The sequence below is a fragment of the Nycticebus coucang genome, chromosome 7 (assembly GCF_027406575.1).
Source record: "Nycticebus coucang isolate mNycCou1 chromosome 7, mNycCou1.pri, whole genome shotgun sequence".
In the NCBI taxonomy this organism is placed as follows: Eukaryota; Metazoa; Chordata; class Mammalia; order Primates; family Lorisidae; genus Nycticebus; species Nycticebus coucang.
The window spans coordinates 61,278,107-61,287,263 of NC_069786.1; the positions used below are offsets into that span (position 1 = coordinate 61,278,107).

The following is a 9,157-nucleotide window of genomic DNA, read 5'->3' on the forward strand; positions in this document are numbered from 1 at the left end:
CGTGTACGCAGTGAGGAGAAATAAAAAGCCAGTTTCCTTATCTCCTTTCCCCAGTGTGGTATATGTTGCATAAAGGTATGAGGCTCGTTTTGGTGAATCATGCTTTCATATAGAGATTTTGAATCTTCCTTCTCCATTCTCCCCCCAGAGTTTAAGGCCCTGACCTGGTAATGAAGAAGGAAATCAAAATAAGGTGATACTGCTTTCACATGAACTCAAGGCTATATAAGCTAACTGTAGCTGCCATCTTTACTTAATATCCATTCATCTCTAACCAAATCAGTAGATTGAATTTTCTCCCTAGGAAGTTTCCAGCCAAACTGGAAGTAAATTAATCTCACATGAAAGTGCAAGAAAGGATATGCAAAACTAGTATTTGTTCTGTGACATAAAAAAGAAGCATCTCTCCAATAGTGCTGGCCCAAGAGGTACCACAAGAAGAACTGGCTGGGAGACGAAGTATCGATTAAGTCTACCAAAATGCAAGACGACTCCAGTTTCAGCCTGGAAAGAGAAGTGCCTGCCAAGGCTGGCTTTTATGTGCATCCAGGTCTCAAACACATCTTAGGCCCACCTGCCTGCCAAGGCTGGAGCACAGCACCAGCACGGTCAAGAGCTCCACAGTGTCCAAACTAGTCAGTGAGCACCCCGATGCCAGGAATTCTCAGTGCTCACAGTGACAGGGGTAAAAGAATCAAGAAGCTTGTGTGTTTAGAACCACACAAACATTAATTACCAAAGTAAGCAATGGTAAATGATACAAAATTAGGTAAATATTAAAAAAGATAGGTATGAATTCCCCCATACACCACTGCTGAAATGTATTGTAAAGCAGTACAGAATGACTCCTTCTAAGCAGCAAGGCCACATTTTGCACTAATGTTTCTCAAAAACCAATTATGTCTTCAGGTCTAGCCTCAGTTTAAGAGGCTTTTAAAAATATATACGTTTCCTGTGTTAGAGCCAAGGTAACAGGGAAGTAGGGCTCTAGAATCCTGGAATAGAAAGAATAGAAAGAACTCTAGAGGCCACTGGATGTGAGCACAGACACGTGTCGGGAATACCCCTGGGTGTCGTTTCTTCCCTTCTATCCCTGGGATGTCCACGTTGGGCAGCTGGGACGTTGCAGGATCTTCAGCCATCCGGGTGCCCTGCTCAGATGGCTTCTGTTGGACGGGTTTCTGGGCTCCTTGGTAGGCCTGGGTGGCAAAACTTCCCGAATCATATTTCTGGAGGGATCTTGGTCCAAAGAAGCTCCATTTATCTGATGTGTTTCCGTCCTTATGCCCACTTTCAGAATCCACACTGTGAGGATTTAGGCCAGGTGAAGCTGTGGAAGACCCAGAAGTGAAACCGGCCTCTGGGCCTGTGCCCATGGGGAGAGGGAGGGTGCTGCTGGGGGGTCTGGGCTGACGCCGGCTGCTGCTCTGCTTTAGTCATCTCTGCACTCTGTGGCTTTAGTCTGTGGAGGGCTTCTGCCACTTGAAGATACTTGGTCTCCTCAGTGGTGAGACCCTTGTGGGGTGTGCAGCCAGCACCTCTCAGCCCTGTCTGTCGCTCAGAATGCTGAATGCTCTCCTGGGTCTGTTGGGTGATCAGAGAATTCATGATGACATGGGTAGCTTTAGCTTTCATCACTGGTACCTTGTCCATACTGTCAGTAGCTGATGACAGAGTCATGGTGGGGGGAATACACTGGCCTCTCCCTGCTGCGCCTTGCCGAGGTGCTGGTACGTATGCTCTAGAATCACTGGCTTGCTTGATGGAAGAGGAGTAGGGTTTTAAAGGGCACCATTGTAGCAATGCCTGGTGGTGCATCTCAGTTCACCCACTGTGCAGGGACATCTTGCCTAGAGGCTGAGCAGGTACTGCTGGCTGTTTTGAAGCCATTGAAAGACTGTGATCTACATACCTTTTCCATATAGCATTCTGAGCTGAGTCCCTGGTCTCAGTGAAATTATGTGACAATTATGCTGACAGATGCTAATGAGGAATATTGTCCAGCTGCTGCAAATTAACAAAACTTCACAGGAAGAGTCCACCCCAAGCTTCTGTTCTGCTGCTGCAGCAGAGCTGCCTACAGCCCTGAGTCTGACACTAAAGTGGCTCTGAGAACCCACATCTCCTAAGAGGTTGGAGCATAGTTTGGATGCACTCCATGGCGAAGCTTGACAACACCACAGGTCTCCGGACAGACCAGGAAACGCTGGCTCCATCTCTATCTCTGTATATTAATATGTGTGTTTGTGTCTATGCATGCGCCTACATACGCTTATATATCGTATTATTTGCAAACATATACCTACACACATGTGCCTTATGAGGAAAAAAGGGAAAGAAAGAGAAAACAGAAAGGGGGGGGAGAGAATAAAAAGTTTCAAGGTAAAAAGAGTCATCATATAGTTCCAGAATGATGGGAAGCAGTCTAAAAGAACATTGGCTGATTTATTGGCAATAAATTGCCATTATTTTTATTTATCTTGTTATGATTATGATTGTTATGATTAACAATATTGTTATGGTATATCAGGTTACCAAAGTCATGAATAATTTAAATGTTGATTCATGACATCACTTTTAGAAAGTTAGGCAAGTATGATTATCCCTTAAACAGTGGATTTTGTCTTTTCATATAGTTGAAAATCTATTGTTATTTAACATTTGTTTATTTCTGGTTTGCAATCCATGTTTTGTTTAGAAAGGATTGGATCGGCATTATATTATAAATTCCTATATTTATATGCTTAATTGTGGACTCAGAAACTAAAGGGATAAATGTCTTCAGGGAATAAATATCTGTTTCATTATTTAAAGGTCAACAATTTCATCCATGTTTATTCATCATCTATTTTTTATAAATACATTGGTAACTTTAGTGTTGTATATAACTCATGTTTACTGTATATAGAAACTAAGACATTAACAGTATTTTTGTAGACGTACCTTTGTCTTGGGAATTGAAGAATGAATTCATGGATCACGAGTAGAGGATAGGATAGATATTATTACAGGTAAAAAAAGGACGAAAGCAAAGCCCCACACCAAGGAAAGAGTCCTGGGCAGATTGCAGATTTTGGCTTTCGTTCGAGGGGTTTATATACAATTTCTAACCATATCTCCTTCCCTGAAGCCAAGGGGGATTGGGGGAAATGGAATGTATGTCTAAAATATGTGTCACAGCCCTTGGTGCCAAAGCCCTGTGGGCAGAAGTTAATTTTAAAATCACCACTGTGTAGGAATGTGGTCACGTTTTTGGTATTCCATTTTTCCGAGGGAACGGTGGCTTAGATGGAACGGTGATCAAACTTGTTTATAATTCTGCCTAGGCCCAGAAAATGCAGTCAATTCAGCCCCAGGTGGAGGGAACCTGCGTTACTACAATGTGACTGTGTTAATGACTGTGTTAATATTTTCTACTGGATTTTTCTTTAAGGGAAGTACTCTGAAGTAATTAATGAATAAAAATAGTGCGCAGATAAATGTATTATACATTTTATTAACTTTTTTCATTTACATACTTTTTCCTTTTGCATTTTCTGTGGAAGGGTACAAGATGTGAACATGAATCAAAGATGTCGCTGTGGATTTTCTGGCCCAAGTGCCTGTGCTTTAGATTTAATAAGGCTATAGAATAAAGGATGAAATGGTATTTATACTTGTCCAGACAAATGAGATATGTAGGATACTATTAAATATCACTGGCTTACATTTTTATGTTTAATTGCTTTTAAAATTCTAGATTCTGGTTGAATTAATTTGCTGTATTTTGTAATATAAAGAAGGCATATTTATAAAATCAGACAAAAGGTTTTTTTTAAATAAGGTTACCTATTTCAATTGTATTTTAGTTATTTTTAATTTTAATACATTTGTAAGCTTGGGTTTATCTTTCTGTACACATTTAATGGTATTTAATGACAGATTCCACTTACTACTTTGGTGTATAACTTTCTTAAAGAATTTAAACATTCTTGTTTTAATGTTATTTGTTTATTTTTGTTGCTAATAACCATTTGATGTTATATAGAAAGACTGAATTACATTGCAGTAGTAGAGCTTTGCCTTTATTGGACGTTAAAAGAAATAAATGCCTTTTCTAAAAACAGCTTTTTGATCTATTAAAATTTTAGTTAAGTAAATAGGTGATTAAAGAGTTTCCTTTTGTCCCAATACCATTATGCTGGGGAGTGTAGGGAAGGAGTTGTTTGCCTTCTTCCTCTTTTCTCTCTTTCTTTGCACTAGGTCAGTGCTCTGTCCAGCGCCAGCAGCAAAAAGGCTCACCATTGTGTTCCGCTGCCTGCTCCCAGCCAGACCTGCTGTTCCTGCTCCCAGCTGAGAGGAGGCCGCCTCTCTGGTCTCCATGACAACCGTGTGTCCTCTGGGAAACTGCTGCGAGGGAAAGACCTTCGCAGAGTGGGGGAAGGGGACCACTTCAGAGGACAATCTCACCTCATTTCTCCTCTTTCCAGTGCGATATGCTTAATCGTGTCTCTTTTATTGTGTATTTTTAACATACCGCTGTTACCCACAAGCTACATGTCCCAAACCTTATTTCATAAACAAAAAAGCCACATCACAAGGGTTTTTCTAACATCTGGTACATAGTTTCATGTTCTCTGCCTCCCTTTTGTGTTAACTTTAACTTTGTCTCTAGTTTGCCAATTCCCTGAAATAACCAAATATTAATAACCACTAGAAGGCCGAACACTCCCTTAGCCTAGCAGTACTATAGAGATACATTATAAATATTTGAAAGGTAAAAGTTTCTTTCTTTGCTTTGCACTTCACCAAACTTACTAGCATAATTTAAAACTGTAGCATGAAAAAATGTTTTGGCATTAGGCAATATTAGCTGCCATATACACAGTATTACAAAACCCTGAATTTACCAAGTTAATTCATTGGGGATGAGCAATTGATTCATAATTGCTACAAATTCTCAGCAATATTTTACATGTACGCTTATTTTAAGTTTTGCCCCCAGAAAATCAGTATTTTTTTTATTTTTCCCCATGGCCATACCTGGTAATGGTTGTGTAGCGGTGTGAACTAAAATAAAATCTCAAGGCTTGCCCCTCAGCGACTGATTGATGCCTCCCTTCTTAGGCCATGAGGATCCCTGGAAGCGACTTGCTAGCCATGAGAAAGATCAGACCAGCCTCCTCATGCCTTTTGTGACCCTCTAACAGGCCTACAGCTATGCAAGACCTACCTGCAGGTCTTCAATATTCATAATAAACCACTTGAGTCAGTCTGGTACTTTGTCTCCAATTAACAGACACTTCACCTTAAGCATTCCTTTTCAATGACCCCTGGTCTTTTAGATAGAGCCTAACTTTCAGCCAAGTGTCAGGTCAAGAATCTTTTAACCCATCTGGAACCCCAGCTTCCAGATGTCCCACCTTTGTGAACTACATCAATGTATGTTTTCTACATGTTGATTTAGTAGCTCACCTGTAATCCCTGTCTCCCTAAAATGTATAAAACCAAACTGTCACCCTACCACTGCGAGTCCACTTGCTCAAGGCTTCTTGCGTGTGGCTTCGGGTCACAGTCCTCAAATTATTATTGAATTATCATTTCATTATGTAAATTATTTTACAAAATATGGCTTCTTTTCCATCAACACGGGAATTTCTCCCTCTGCTAGGGCCTTCGTCTAGGAATTGAAAAATGAGCCCACAGTGTTGCAGCCCCAAGTGGCTCCTATGGCCCTGGACTCGATGGCCACAGAAAGGAATGAGGCGTGACACAGATTAGAAGTACAAGCTTGTAGGAGGCAGGCTAACCTCACTTGCAGGATAGCCCCGAGCAACCTCCGCAGTAGCCTTTTATTGAGACAGCATAAGACATTCCCCCCTACATTTCCCCCCTCTAGTGTATTAAAGACATTTCTGCAAGGGAGAAAATCTGTTGTTGGTTATTTTAGTTGTTCTCCTCACTGAAGAGCTTTCCTTCCTGCTAAGTAAAAGAAACAAAAGGGCATATAAGACTCAGCTCAGAATTCTATATGGAAAAGGCATGTGGATCACCGTCTTTCAATGGCTTTTTGGGGTGGTTTTGAAAGACTTGGGGCAGGACCCCCCACTCTGCCCTGAGCGATGACGACCCCAATCAACTGCAAGAGACGGCGCTTGATGCAAACAGCAAGAGGATTTTAATCCAGTATGCTGGGGCTTGACTCGCAACTCTTTTAGGAGCCAAGGAGTCAAGCCCTGAACAGCAGGTTTTACAAGCTTATAAAGGCAAAAACCACAAAGTAGGGAGGGGTAGCAGACTTAGCAGGGGCTTTAGGGAGGGGTAGCAGACATAGGGGCTTTTCCAGATAAGAAGAACTCTGGTTCATTACTCATCTGTCTTAAGACAAGATCAGCAGTTAAACATTTGCTTAGCTTTTTTCTTTCAGAACCAGTTACCGGTTATCTGCTTCAGCTCGGGCTATTTCCTAGGACAGTTACAAAAGGTCACATTCTTATAGTAGGGGGCGAGGGGTGCTGCTACATATCTGGTTCCCCCCCCCCCTTTTTGGATTTGGTAGTACTTTCCTTCAGTTTCACCTTGAGTAGGGAGCACACATCCTAATCCCTTCCCTGAGACAAAAACTGCAAAGACCTAATAACTCTACCCCAGGGGAGAGATTGCATTCAACTTTGAAAGGATATTTTTCCACCTACCAAATCCTAGCCAAAATGTAATTCTCCAGACAATATGTACCCCTACAAAGGAACCAAGAGAGACTTCCAACTTAGGTCTTCCCCTTTGCCAGAAGCTGTGGTGCCTTTTTACTCCTTCTATATTCTTTTTCCTCTAATAAAATCCTGTCTTACAACTGATCTGTGGTCTGTGGGTTTGTTCTTCAAATCCCTGAGACCAAGGACCTAGTGAGGAAGAAATTCTAGTAACATGATGGGGGAGCCCTGTATCAGTTGTGCTGGTAGAGTCATCTTCCCTCTGTTCTCTATAGTTTCTTTCATTGTTGTCTCTTCCAGTCTTGTTCTTCAGCTGCTATGCTGAATCAAATGGATTATAATTTGTTTCAACGGTGTCCTGGGCGCTTCCTTAGCTGTGTGTTGTAACCAGCTCTATGAATAAGTTTCAATGACCTCCATCTGCTTTTTATAATCCTCTTGCTGTCATGTTTTAGATTCTCAGGCCCTAGGTCTTAAAGGGCAGAACTCTGTAGCTGTCAGCTACATGAAGTTTGGAGTTGTTTCTGGAAATGACAGAATTTCTGCAACACAAAGGAGTTGATATTCCAAAGGCTCCAGGGCAACTTTTTCTTGCTGACACTCACCACCCTTCCCTTACTTGCCCCAGTGCACACATAGCCTCATGTTAAAAAGCCTGTACTCTCTGGGGAGATGGACTTGATGAACGGTTATGGAGCCAAAGATGAAAGATTTTTCCCAGGCTCGAGACGAAAGGAAAACGGAGGCCCGGTTTGTGCATTTAAAATGGCTTTATTCCAACTGGATGCAGGTGGGGTAAGATTTCCAACCGGGAAGAAATCCACATGTGGGTAATGGCAGATGCGGCAGATGGGGGTTTTAAAGGTCAGGAAGGTGGAGGTCGGGACACTCCTTTTCCTGGGTTGGACGTCTGTTGTAATGGGGGAGGTGGCCCATTTACCTTTCCCAGGTGGGCCATCCAGTGGGGTAGGGTAGGGAGTTCACCCATTCACCTCTCTTAGGTGGAACATCTGGTGGGAGAGGGTAGGGGATTGAATCTTTTAGGTGGGTCCACCCTATTTGGGTGGGGTTTGACCTATCACTTGAGGCTGCTTCCTCACCCCCCCACTGATGTTTTTTGTATTAAATTTTCCTATCTTCCTTAGCAATTCTCTTTGTCTCAACAAATAACCCGACCTTGGCCAGAACCCCTTTTGGGTTCTGTAACCGTGGTGGCTTTATGCAATGAATTTAGGCAAGTCGGAACTACATTTCCCAGAATTCCCTTTCCAGGATGGCATTGACTTGGCCTTGTCCATGGGACAGAATGAAAGCAGAAGTCATATTTTGTTATCCTGTGAGGGTAGTTCATGACCCCAGGTAATGTGCTAAATTGCCTCTGTCTGTGGAAAGGAGCCCAAATTCTGTCAAATAATTTAAAAGTTTTATTTTGAGCCAAATATTTGTGACCATGGCCCAGAGAGGTATATCCGCGAAGCCTTGAGAGCAAGTGGTCTTGCATAGTTGAGTGATAGTTTAATTTTATACTTTTGGGGGAGATAGGAATTATATGGAAAGTGTACAATGATTTGGCCCCCAAAGGCCAGCCATCTCGAAGCGGGCAACTACAGGTTAGAGGTAAATTTAAAGATATTTTGACTTGTACTTGGTTGAAGAAATGAAGGAAGCCTACTAATGAGAGATAAGCCACTTGACATGTACAAAGACTCAAGTGATCCATTTAGTAAATTAATGATTTAGCACCTACGATTTAGCTTCTGTCTTACACGGTCTTAGGTTTTGATATAGGATTGCCCCACTGATACAGGTTTTGATACAGGATTCCCCTGTTCAGGGCTGGACAGGGATCCCCCCAGGCTCTAGGCCCAGGTGAGCTCAGAAATCAGACCCCCATCTTTAGACACAAAAGGGCTGCCCATTCCAGGCTACACCCTCTGGGCTCTGCAAGGTCACAAATAAAGCAGCCTAAAACATTTTTGGTGGTTCCACCTTGAGTAGGAAGCACACACCCTAATCCCTTCTCTGACACAAAACCTGCAAAAACCTAATAACTTTGCTCTAGCAGAGGGATTACATTCATTCATTTGTTAATACACTCATTAGCTTTGAAAAGATATTTTTCCACCTACCAAGTCATGGCCAAAATGTAATATATACCCCTAGACAAGGGACCCAGCGGGGAGACTTCTGACTTGGGTCTTTCCCTTTGCTGGAAGCTCTGGTGCTTTTTCACTCCTCCTCTATTCCTTTCCGTCTAATAAAATCTTCCCTTACTACTGATCTGTGGCCCACGGGTTCGTTCTTCGAATGCCCCAGACCAAGGACCTACTGAAGAAAGAAATTCCAGTAACAATTTGTTAAGTATTTGTACCTTATTATTAAAAAGAACGACTCCAGGGCGGCAGCTGTGGCTCAGTGAGTAGGGCGCCGGTCCCATATGCCGGAGGTGGCGGGTTCAAACCCAGCCC

At 42.4% G+C, this 9,157-nt stretch overlaps 1 pseudogene; it reads right to left on the bottom strand.

Annotated features, from left to right (window-relative positions):
* Nucleotides 1-917: 917 nt before the first annotated feature.
* LOC128589715 (putative monooxygenase p33MONOX) lies at nucleotides 918-1,890 on the bottom strand (annotated as a pseudogene).
* Between the last annotated feature and the right edge of the window lie 7,267 nt (nucleotides 1,891-9,157).